Source organism: Brachyhypopomus gauderio, chromosome 1 (assembly GCF_052324685.1).
Source record: "Brachyhypopomus gauderio isolate BG-103 chromosome 1, BGAUD_0.2, whole genome shotgun sequence".
Classification (NCBI taxonomy): domain Eukaryota; kingdom Metazoa; phylum Chordata; class Actinopteri; order Gymnotiformes; family Hypopomidae; genus Brachyhypopomus; species Brachyhypopomus gauderio.
The window spans coordinates 42,662,828-42,675,547 of record NC_135211.1 but is presented as its reverse complement, the minus strand read 5'-3'; the positions used below and the strand labels follow the sequence as shown (position 1 = coordinate 42,675,547).

The 12,720-nt window shown below is 40.7% G+C and overlaps 2 long non-coding RNA genes across 2 annotated transcripts; one reads left to right on the top strand and one right to left on the bottom strand.

Moving 5' to 3' along the window:
• Positions 1-2,132: 2,132 nt before the first annotated feature.
• On the top strand, positions 2,133-3,563 carry LOC143527549 (uncharacterized). The gene is made up of 4 exons (XR_013134165.1): positions 2,133-2,256; positions 2,345-2,485; positions 2,729-2,832; positions 3,007-3,563. It is a non-coding gene; the product is annotated as an uncharacterized LOC143527549 (long non-coding RNA).
• Positions 3,564-4,461: 898 nt separating this feature from the next.
• Positions 4,462-12,434, bottom strand: LOC143521215 (uncharacterized). Its single transcript, XR_013132700.1, has 2 exons — positions 12,042-12,434; positions 4,462-8,068 (listed from the first exon to the last, which is right to left on the bottom strand). It is a non-coding gene; the product is annotated as an uncharacterized LOC143521215 (long non-coding RNA).
• Between the last annotated feature and the right edge of the window lie 286 nt (positions 12,435-12,720).

Below are 12,720 nucleotides of genomic sequence, written 5' to 3'. Positions count from 1 at the left end.
TGAGTAGTCATCCATGAAGCAATATCTGCCAAGCATGCCGAGATACACCTAGAGACCTGGGTGTCAGAATGAGGAAAGAAAAGAATTAGCTGGGTGTCATCAGCATGGCAATGATAATAGAAACCATGAGACAAAATAATGTCACCAAGGGAACGAGTGTATAAAGAGAAGAGAAGAGGGCCTAGGACCGAGCCTTGGGGGACTCCAGTGGAAAGTTTACATGGATTGGATGTCCCTCCCTCCTCCCTGGTCCGGCCCAGTTTCCCCCTTTCCCAGGATTTCTCCCTCTATCTGTCGCGCCCTGTCTTTAGTGCCCGCACCTGAGTCTGGTTACACTCCCCTGTTTCAGTGTATTTAATCCCCGTGGTGTATCACTCCCGTGTCGGTCATTGTTTGTACGTGAGTCCCTCCGTGGTTTCCCTGCTCTTTATTCTCTGCCTTGTCTCCGCTGGTTTATAGATTAATATATATGTTTCTCGTAGCCCTGCCTTCCCGCTCTGCGTATTCTGTCCTAGTTTTAAAGTTGTATTATTTATCTGTTTCCCATCTCCTATGTTTATCCCTAGTTTCATTTGTATCGTCTAGTTTAGTAATCGTCTGTAGCCTTGCCCTGTTGGTTGTCTCTCTCTCCCCCCGTTAGCTGTTGTTTCCCTCTCCGTTACTCCTTTACATGTTCTTAGTGCATTGCGTATGTGTTTTCCCTAGTTGTCTTACCTTCCCAGTTCAGAGTATCTTTTCTGTGTCTAATTAATCCTGTAAACATTCTCTGTTTCAGTTTAGTGTTGTTTAGTCTTCTTAGCTCATGTTTAGTTCTGTTCCTTAGTAGCTCTGGTTGCCATCTGGTCGTTTGTATGTTTTCCGCTACGTGTGTTCTGGTGTGCTTTGGTGTTGTCGCATATGTAGTCCGTGTCTTCTTTCATTTAATAAAAAGCCTTAAAACTTGCGTTTGTATGGGGTCAAAAAAGGGTCATAAATATTTTGCATTTGTAAAACAATAGTCACAAATGTACTGAAACTTGCAACTGCGTTTAAACAACTACATGCACGTAAAATCCATCTCCACAACTGAACTGGAATGTGCAAATGTGGAAAAATATTTCAAATATATAAAAAAATATATTTTTTTAATTTGTAGAAAGAAATTGCATTTGTAAATCCAATGTTGTGAATGTGTGAATCATATGGAATTTGTGAGGTTGTAAATGTGACAGTGAGCATTTTTCAGTGTGGAGGTAAAAATTCTCGCATTCACCTTCTCTGCTGCAGTTGCGAATCTCTTGCTGCAGTTGCGAATTTTGACCCTGTTTTGACACCTAATTATTGGACCAATAAGAAAGCTTTAGCTGGACCAATCAGATTGCGAGGTTGTTTAACCAATCATAACACTGATTTGGTGCTGTCACTCAACTTCGGTGCACTGTTGGAACACGCCTCCCAATCTTTGTTATGGCGCTTCCAGGCACAGACACAATGGAGAGTCAGGTAAGGAGCAATGCTAGATCATGTTTCTTTAGCAAAAAGTTCGTTTTAAAGAAGAAAACAGACAGGCTCTGGGCAGTGGTTTTATTTATACTACTGACTGTGGTGCTAGCTTTGGATAACTGTAGCCAATTAATGAACCATCGTTAGCTAGCTAGATAAACAGCCTGCAGCAGCAGAGTATTTGAACATAGCAAGAGAAATGCATCCCGTTTGTTTTGCTCCATAATTTCCCCCCGTATTTATATAAATGCAGCACAATTATCTTGTGTAATGGCAGACAGACGGTATCTTTTGATTCCTTTTGGTTCTACAGCCTAGCTAACTAGCTAGTTAACTAGGCATTTGCTGAGCTTCGGTCAGCTTATGCAGTAGAAAAAAAAACACCGTAGGACACTAGTTAGCCAGTATATCAGAACACACAATAATTGTACCGTACCTCTTGCTTTACTAGTAGTGAGCATGATCAACATAACATTTAATTAACTGACTTCAGGAAATTCAGAAAATGTATGAAATTACTCATTTACTGGATGATCCCCTGCAATCATTTGAAATGTGCTTTTAACTTAAAAATATTACAACTTAAGTGTTGTAATATTGGCATTGCTAGTTAGTTTAATGTTGTGTTTTTGGTACACATAAACAGAACTCCATGATTGAGAGAGCAGTGCAGAGTTTTGTCAGCCTGGTGTCAAATGCCCACTCAGGAGTGCAGGGTCCAAGTACTCCACGTTGTCCTGCGTCCACAACCAGTGTTCAGCGTGATATGGAACAGTAATTAAATCTCTATATATTCAATACAATAATATCATGATATTTCATGCTAAGCTGAATTCTGTCCCCTCCCCTCCTCCCCTCTCAGGTCCTGGGAAGAACAGAAAAACAGATTAAGCAGTTCAGACGGGGCCTGAAGGAGACCTGCGTTTGGCAGTTACTTACAGAAAGGAAGGATGTAATTCTTCTTATGTTCCCCCGTGAGAGAGATGTTGAAATCAAGCCTCATGTGAGAAATATTTTTGTCTGTATGAGTGACAAATAACAGTACCTTAAATTGTACCTATGGTAACAATATGAAACACTTGACACAAATACTATGATTAGGCTATAAATTCACAAGTTTTTTTTTTTTTTTGAAAGATTAAATCATAGGGTTTGTGTCGAGTTTTTCATATTTATTTATTATTTATATGATGTGAAATCCTCTATTCCCACCCCACATTAAATATTTGTGCTGTGTCTCAAATAGATGGTCCTTAACCAGATATTGTGGCCCCTGGAAAATACGGATGAGGAGGATGAAGACTACCCAGTTGAAACCAGCTGGATATCTTCGCGAGTTTATCGCAACAGGTGATAAAACAAAAAAGCCACCAATATATATGAAGCAAGTTGTTTAAAAAACTGTTTAAAAATATCCGTGCGTAAAATCAATATAGGTGCATGATGCAACACTTTTTTCTAATTAGTTTCATTACTATTCCTTAATTATTAAAGGAACACTGCACTGCTTCTTTTTTTTTGCAGTTTCTCAATCATCACTGAAGGGCCTTGTCCAGTTTTGGACCGGATGGGAGGTCCCATCTTCTGACATGCAATTGGAGATAGTTCAGGGCAGTCTCCCGAAGGCATCTACATGTTTCAAGTCCCTCCGCCTACCAGGCCACTACACTAACTTTAAAGACTTCAGTTGAGATCTAAATTCATGTGTAGCAACCTGTGACACATGCTTTGGCTTGGTTTAACCTATTTTGAAGATTTTATCTACAGCCTTGTGTTCATTTTGCCAGTTATATGTTTGTTCACAGAGCTAGTTACACATAGGTGAACAGTGTATTCTCCTGCCCTACAATGTTTCGGTTGTTACGTTAACAGCTGTTCAAAGGAACATTGTTGCAGTAAAATAATCATTTTTTTAAATAGTTTTATTGAATAAATAGACATTATGCATTGTTTCAAATGCACATTTTATTTTCTATTCATTTTCTCTTGTTCAAAACAGCTGCTTCAGTTAAAGATCAAATATCATCCATCAATTGTGATCAAGTGTGTAAAGAAATGTTAAAAATAAACTTAAACACATCATAAAATGGGCTGCAAGTATGTTAATGCAAGGGACTAACAACTTGATTCAATCACACCTTCAACATACTGTACCACTGCCCTGTAAATATCCTCCCCAAAGCATGCTGAATGAGCAACAGGATCAAATCACTCTCTGAGCATTTCTAAGTGTTCGTTGGGCAAAGGACACACCAGTTCAGGAACCTGAATTCCTATTTGATCCACATTTGTGTCTTCGAAATGCAAGTAGTTGAAATCCTGAAATGAAAACATTTGGATTTAACTATAGACACGTTTAAGAAAATGTTTACTTAAAATAATTTTACTATGATAAAATCACCAACAATGGAGAAAATCCACAAACCTCAACAGAGTCAGGATGGTCATCAGGACTTTGGATTAGACCAATAGTGAATGGTCATCCTGCTCTAAATGCATCTAGGTCATCATGGATTCGTGGTATGAAAACATACTGGACACAGAAGAGATGTACACTGTAGGCCAAGTCCAGGACACATTCCTCTTCGAGAAAATGGAGTAAATCATAGTAGATATTGGTCACACTGTTCCACACGTCCTGCCAAAGCCTTTCTATTCTGCCAGGAGAGAGTGCAGGGGTAATTGTAACACCAGCATCAACAAAGGTACTGTATTCTCAGATACAGAGGTTGGCTCTGAAGGGCGTGCTCCAACCTCGCCTGTAGTCTTTGCAAGATTTCTCTTCCGATCATCACCTGGGAATGAGATCATGATATTTGTCTATTAAACATCCTTCAGCTTAAACATCCATGGCTAAATTCAATGTAGTGTACTGTGTTTTAACTCAAATTAATCATTTGAAAAAAAAAATAACAGTGGTAACTGGTATCAAAGTCATAGGGTACACATAGCACATTGTGAAGGCACAATTCCATCAAATCAAATCAAATCAAATCAAATTTTATTTATATAGCGCTTTTTACAACAGTTGTTGTCACAAAGCAGCTTTACAAGTGCCGAGTCCTAGCCCCCAGTGAGCAAGCCAAAGGCGACAGTGGCAAGGAAAAACTCCCTAGTTTTTGCATGAGGAAGAAACCTTGAGAGGAACCAAGACTCAGGGGGGGAGCCCATCCTCCTCTGGCCGACACCGGTCACCATGACAACAACAACAATATAGACAGAATGTAAAAGATGCAATAATGTCCATTTAGACAGAATATAAAAGATGTAATAATGTCCATCATGGTGTAGGCATCCGGTTAGGCAGGAGGTGGCCGGCCCAGGATGGATCGCTTGTCTCTCCTCATCTCATTATTCCTCAAGCAGGCGGGCAGCCATGTGGAGAAATGAAACAGGGAAAATTAGCTCTGTATGAGGACATGTACAGGACAGGTAAAATTATAAACATTTCTGGAGTGTGGCAGCAACTCCGGCACTAAGTTAAATTATTACAGCCTAGCTAAAAAAGGCAGAACCAGAAGGTAACATAGGCTTGGGGGCATTCTGAGACAATGGCATCCATCCACTGCACCGTCAACAAACTTGAGTGACCACGAGCAGTGACAGGATGACAGCACCAGCACCCCAGTCTACCATAAAACCCTTCGTCTATGAACCCCTGGATCTGTACCTTTATCTAAGGGGGATATTAATTATCAAACGCTAGACTAAATAAGTGGGTTTTCAACCTAGATTTAAAGATTGTGACAGTGTCAGAGTCCCGGACACATTTAGGAAGATTATTCCAAAGCTGGGGGGCCTTATAAGAAAAGGCTCTTCCCCCTGCTGTTACCTTGTTAATTTGTGGAACTAATAACAGACCAGCACCCTGTGATCTTAGTTAACGTGGGGGTTCATAGTAGGAAATAAGTTCCTGGAGGTATTCAGGAGCAAGCCCGTGTAGTGCTTTATATGCTAATAATAGAATTTTAAAATCAATACGAAATTTAACTGGGAGCCAATGCAGGGCTGATAGGACTGGTCTAATATGCTGAAATTTTCTAGTTCTGGTCAGAACTCTAGCTGCGGCATTTTGAACTATTTGAAGTTTATTTAGATTCCTATTTGAACATCCTGACAGTAGTGAATTGCAGTAGTCTAGTCTAGAGCTAACAAAGGCGTGCACCAATTTTTCTGCATCATCCTGTGATAATGCATTTCTTAATTTGGCAATATTGCGGAGATGTAGAAAAGCTATCCTAGTAGTATTATCTATATATTTATCAAATGATAGGTCGGAGTCGAGTATGATGCCTAGGTTTTTGGCTACTGTGCCAGGTGTAATGGGATAGTCTGCAAGATTAAGCATTAAATTTGGAATTTTCTGTCTTGCGGCCTTAGGGCCCACAAGGAGAACTTCTGTTTTGTCCTCATTTAATTGTAGGAAGTTTAGAGACATCCAGCATTTAATATCTCTTACACAGGCCTCAATTTTTCCTAAACTGAGTTTGTCATCGGGTTTGGCTGATATGTAAAGTTGAGTGTCATCCGCATAGCAGTGAAAATTGACACCATGTTTGTTTATTACTGTGCCCAATGGTAGCATATATAATGTAAATAATAGTGGTCCTAAGATGGAGCCTTGCGGGACCCCATATTTAACCATTGTACGTTTGGATGAAATATTATTGAGCTCTACAAACTGATAGCGATTTGTTAAGTAAGACTGAAACCATGAAAGGGCTGTGCCTGAGACTCCAACCCAGCGTTCTAACCTTTCTAGCAAGATCCTATGATCAATTGTGTCGAAAGCTGCACTAAGATCAAGAAGCACTAACAGTGATACATAGCCTTGATCTGATGCAAGGAGGAGATCATTTGTTACTTTAACTAATGCTGTTTCAGTACTGTGATGGGGCCTAAAACCAGATTGGAACTTTTCAAATATGTTATTCCTATGCAGATATAGGCATAATTGCTGGGCAACAGCTTTTTCTATGATCTTAGATATAAATGATGTGTTTGAAATGGGTCTATAATTAGATAGCACAGTCGGATCAAGATTTGGTTTCTTGATCAGAGGTTTGATAATTGCTAACTTACATGATTTGGGCATGTGACCTATTGTAATGGATGAGTTAACTATAGTTAGAAGAGGTTCAGTTACAGCTGGTAATACCTCTTTTAATAACTTTGAGGGGACTGAGTCTAATGTGCAGGTAGTACAATTTAAGGAAGAAATTATTTTCTCTAATTCTGATTTTGGGAGTGGATGAAAAGCATCAAGTTTTTCTCCCGGTATGTAATTTAAATCAATATCAACCAAACCAGATGACATACCAGTTGTATTGCTAATAAAGGGTTTTATATTTTGTCTAATATTCTCTATTTTATTATCAAAGAAATCTATAAATACATTACTAGTGAGGTTTACTGGAATCTGAGGTTCTGTGCCTGCTTGATTTTTTGTAAGTTTAGAAATAGTATTAAAAAGAAATCTAGGATTGTTTTTATTTTTCTCTATCAGTGAGGCTAAGTATGCTGAGCGTGCTTTAGTGAGTGCCCGTTTGTACTCAATAATGCTATCCTTCCAGGCACAGTGGAATACTTCCAATTTAGTAGATCGCCATTTCCGCTCTAATTTACGTGCTATTTGTTTTAAGTTTCTAGTTTGGTCAGTGTACCACGGGGCGAGCTTTTTTGATCTAGCTTTTTTATATTTTAGTGGAGCTACTATATCTAGAGCTGATCTGCAGGTATTCTCCAAGTAGTCGGTTAGACTATCTAACTCTCCTGGATCGGATGGCGAGTGGGCTAAAGTAGTTAAGTCAGGGAGGGTTTCAATAAACTGTGTTGCTGTTGATGAATTTATCGAGCGCTTTATACACTGCCAAGGAGACGGGCGGGTGTTTATATTAAGGTGAAAATCGAATTTGACTAAATAGTGATCGGAGATTGCTACGGTTTGCGGGAGTATGTTTATATTATCTACGTCGATACCCAGCGTTAATATTAGATCTAGGGTATGATTTCGATAATGTGTAGGTCCTACTACGTTTTGTTTAATGCCGACAGAGTTCAATATAGAAGTAAAAGCCCTTGTCAGTGGATCCTCCGCATTATCAAAGTGTATGTTAAAGTCTCCTACCATTATTATTTTGTCACTACATACTGCTAAATTTGCTGCAAAATCGGTGAAATCATTTAAGAAATCTGAGTAAGGCCCTGGTGGTCTGTATACATTGGTTAGGGAAAATGTACTTTTATTTTCAGATGGACTAATTACATTAATAGACTGCATCTCAAATGAGTTTGAGATATCTAAGTATTTCTGATGAATTTCTAAACAATCACAATAGATTATACATATTCCACCTCCTCTGCCTGACAGTCTAGGTCTATGTATATAACTATATCCCACAGGAGTGGCTTCGTTTAGAGTTAAATAATCACCAGATTGAACCCACGTTTCAGTTAGACATAGAATATCAATGTTCTGGTCTGTTATAAGTTCATTTACAAAAACTGCTTTTGAGTTGAGCGATCGAATATTGATTATTCCAATTTTCAGATCGGTCATATAGGTTGTAATAATTTGATGTGAAGCCTTGACAGCACGGCTGTCTGGCAGGAAGGTGAACTTCCGGTCTTGAACGAGAGTACGCTGGCGCGTTGTGTGCTGCCGCTTCTCGTCGATCAGTATTATATAGAACTGAATCAAAGTACAAATTTTTATTTATTTTTAGCGCGATTCTTGTTCATTGTTATTTTGCTACGTACATAGTTTTGGAGTTATTCCAACCACGCAACCTGGCCAACACCGGTATTGGCAATCAGCACCCCTGGCTAAACGCCCCGAGCCCTCTCTCCTTCATGCACGTTTCCCAGACTCCAGCCGGTAAGTGAGTTTCCACCACCTGCTTGCTGCTGTCGGTTTTTGTGTTGGGTAGTATTAGGCCTACTACTTCCTTACGCTTAAACTTGTGGGTAGTGATTAAGGTGCTTTGGCTAACGTGGCAGCGTTTTAGGCTAGGGTGGCTCTGCAACATGCGGTGGCATGTTTTGCTGCCGTTTCTCGCCGGTGTATTATTACCTGCACAAGACTCACTCACCTGTCCTGCTTCGTCGGAGGTTGCCAGCACAAGTGCATTCTACCCTGGGACGTATTTGCTGTTCCGAGTGGGAATGCCGCGTTACACCAGACTCGATCTGATGAGCCTGAATACCAGGACATGCCTGGATCCCCACACCTATGCCCGCTGTGCTGCGTTGGGTATAGCCCGACGCCCCCGCTACATTCATCGTGGATCCCGCCGCTCTATGTGCATCTCGGCCAGCACGATCACCAGCGAGCATATCCCATCAATCTACTCATCGTCTCGCCGAATCTCAACTATGTCCCGGGATCGAAGATACGGCACTGATCTCTGCAATCTTCGTCACTTAGCATACACACCTACGACCACAGTTACACAACCACGTCCTGAAATGACGCCAGTTAAAATAGCGCTGTTCAACGCTAGATCACTGGCAAATAAGACTTTTCTTTTAAATGACTTTTTTACCTCCCGTAATCTAGACATTTTATTCGTGGTTGAAACTTGGCTATCTGCCGGTGATTCCAGCTCTCTTGCTGAACTGTCTCCAAGTGACTGTGCCTTTTTTAACACTCCTAGGCCTACTGGACGGGGTGGTGGACTTTTATCTCTTTTTAAAAACCAGTTCAAATGTCATCTATTATCTACCGATGAGTATTCTAGTTTTGAGGTTCAGCTGTTTAAGCTGAGCCTATCATGTCCTGTTCTTTGTGCATTAGTGTATCGGCCTCCTAGATTTAACAAGGACTTTGTTCAAGAATTCTCTAACTTTCTGTCACTCACTTTGTCTAGCACAGAAAAAATTCTCATTCTTGATGATTTTAATATCCACGTTTGTTGTCCCTCAAAACCTCTGGTTAAAGAATTTTTACACCTCGTTGACGCATTTGGTTTAACTCAGTCTGTTTCTGGCCCCACTCATGAGCTTGGGCACACTTTGGATCTGGTGCTGTCACTTGGTTTCTCAGTTTCCAGTCTAGAGATAGTCTCGGAGATCTGTTTTTCTGACCACAAACCCATTTTATTTAACATGTCTATTCCATGCTCTCCATGTAAGTATAGTCCACCTGTGGTCTATACACGTTCCATCTCACCTGCAACAGCCAGTCAGTTCTCAGCTGCCTACCTCACCTCTCCTGTGGCAAGTTACATTGAAAATCCTCCCATAGCTACTAGGACAGATGAGCTTACGGACCATGTTATTTCCGTCTGTACTGACATCATTAACCAAATTGCCCCATTAAAATTTAGAAAGGCCAAAGTTAAGCCTCAGCCATGGCTTAACAATGATACTCGTGAACTTAGACAGCAGTGCAGGAAAGCGGAAAGGAAATGGAAGAAAAATCACCTTCAGATCTCCTTTCAGATTCTTAAAAACTGCCTAAAAAACTACCAGCAAGGTGTTAAAGTAGCCAGGGCAAGGTATTTTTCGGACATCATAGCAAGGCATTCTCACAGCCCAAAAGTCCTCTACTATAAACACGGCGCTGCAGTCCAAAATTTCTCCCACCATCGAAGACTCTGCTGGAACCTGTGAGAAATTTTTGAAGTTTTTTACCACAAAAATTGATAATCTGCGTTCCCTAATAGTTCATTCAGTTAACAACCCTTGCACTCCTCTCATACCCCCTACTACTCCTCTGACACCCCCTGCACAGCTAAGTCAGTTTGAACCTGTGTCACTGTTAAACCTTACAGAGCTAATGCTGCACATGAAGCCAACCACTTGCTGCCTGGATGTGCTCCCTACACCGCTTTTGAAGGAAGTACTGCCAACCATTGGTCCCAGTATACAAGCAATTATAAACAGCAGTCTTTCAAGTGGTGTTGTTCCATCTTCCCTTAAGCATGCGGTCATTCAGCCTCTCCTGAAAAAACCCGGCTTAAATCCTGCAGTCTTAGAGAATTTCAGACCTATCTCTAAGCTTCCTTTTCTCGCTAAAGTTTTGGAGAAAGTCGTTTTTCAGCAACTTTGCTCTTATGTAAGCCAGCATAACATCATGGACAGGTTCCAATCAGGTTTTAGACCCTATCATAGCACAGAGTCTGCCCTTCTTAAAGTTCTGAATGATCTACTTCTCGCCCTGGACTCTGGGAACTGCGCAATCTTAATTCTACTAGATCTAAGCGCAGCCTTCGACACCATTGACCATAAAATCCTGCTGGATCGTCTGAAGTATAGTGTTGGCATTAAAGGAGTGGCCCTAAAATGGTTGACATCCTACTTATTTAACCGAACCTTCACTGTTAAGATGGGGCAATCCTCATCATCTTGTGCACCTGTGACCTGTGGAATACCTCAGGAATCCATCCTAGGACCCATTCTGTTTTCTTTATACATGCTTCCTCTTGGGTCCATCTTTCAAAAGTATAATATTTCTTATCATTGCTATGCAGACGACACGCAGGTCTACCTTCCACTCAACCTAAACAAAACTGGTTCCCCAAATCACCTGTTGGATTGTTTGAAGGAGGTTGAACGCTGGATGGCCAATAATTTCCTCAGATTAAACAAAGAAAAAACTGACATTGTTATCGTTGGTAATTCTGACTCGGCTAGAGTGATAGCAAATGATCTGTGCTCTTTAAGACCCAACCTGCATGACCATGTTAGAAACCTGGGCTTCATTTTTGACACAAACCTAAACTTCCAAAAACAAATCAGCTCAGTGGTTAGAGGAAGTTTTTATCAGCTCAGGAACATAGCTAAGCTCAGAAACATTTTATGTTTTAAGGATCTGGAAACGGTCATCCATGCTTTTATTTCTTCACGCCTGGATTACTGCAATGCACTTTACTTGGGCATTTGTCAGTCGAGCCTTTCACGCCTCCAGTTGGTTCAAAACGCAGCTGCACGTCTCCTGACCGGGACTAAAAAAAGAGACAGTATCACCCCTGTGCTGGCATCACTACACTGGCTACCAGTAAAATTCAGGGTAGAGTTTAAAGTTTTACTGTTTCTTTTTAAAGCTCTTCATGGCTTAGCTCCTTCCTACATCTCGGATCTCCTTCACTCTCGCTCTACTCCTCGCTCACTACGTTCCTCTAACCAGTGGACTCTAGACATTCCGCGGTCTCGACTAAAGTTCAAAGGTGACCGGGCCTTTTCGGTAGCAGCTCCAAAACTATGGAACAACCTTCCACTTTTTATAAGGGAATCGGCTACAGTAACTATTTTTAAAACCAATTTAAAAACCTACTTATTCTCACAGGCCTTTGAGTCCTGAGCAGTCTGTCACCTACAGACATAGCAGAGAACTATCTTAATGTGTCATTAACATGTCCTTTATGTATATTTTATTGTAAATGTTCTTATGGGTTTTCTTATTTTCATCTATCTACTTTTATGCTTAGTTTTATATTTTGTATTTAAATATTTTATATTTTTATGTGTTTTATACTGTAACAATTGTTCAGCACTTTGGCCGGCACTTGATGCCTTTAAATGTGCTATATAAATAAACTGACTTGACTTGACTTGACTTGAATATTAGTTAAAAACTTAGGGCGGACTATTTTCTTATGATTTAATTTAACCCGGGGCACAGACACAGTCTCAATCCTATGGGATCTTGGTGACGCCTCTAAGCAGCTCGCAGACAGACGGTTTAGCCCGTTAGTCTGCGGCCTGGTCGCGACTCTGGTTAGTCAGCAGCTCCTAGTGCTACACCGCCCACTAACTAACAGACTACGGGCTATGCTGCAAGATAACAGGGCAGCGCCATCCCGGGTGGGGTGGACACCGTCCCTGCCTAAAAGACCAGGCTTGCCCTCGAACTCTTCCCAATTATTAATAAAGCCCACTTGATTTTCTGAACACCACTTGGACATCCAGCGGTTTAGCGACGTGAGCCTGCTGTACCGCTCATCACCGCGCCGCATCAACCCCAAACAAGCTGCTGATCCCTCTTCCTGGCAAATATGAGCACTTTAGTACAACCATTCCTAGTGGTAACTAAGTACTGCATTACTGCAATTGTGCTGCGATTACTTTTAAAACAAATGTGAAAAGGATCACCGCCTGCACTTATGGAATGGAATCATATGAACAGTTTTAAGCAAAAAACTCACTAGATAGTATTACAAAAAAATAAATAAATGACAGCTAATTAGAGCAATGTTGAATGTTGAAGGCTGACACAATTAAAAACTACTAGTAAAG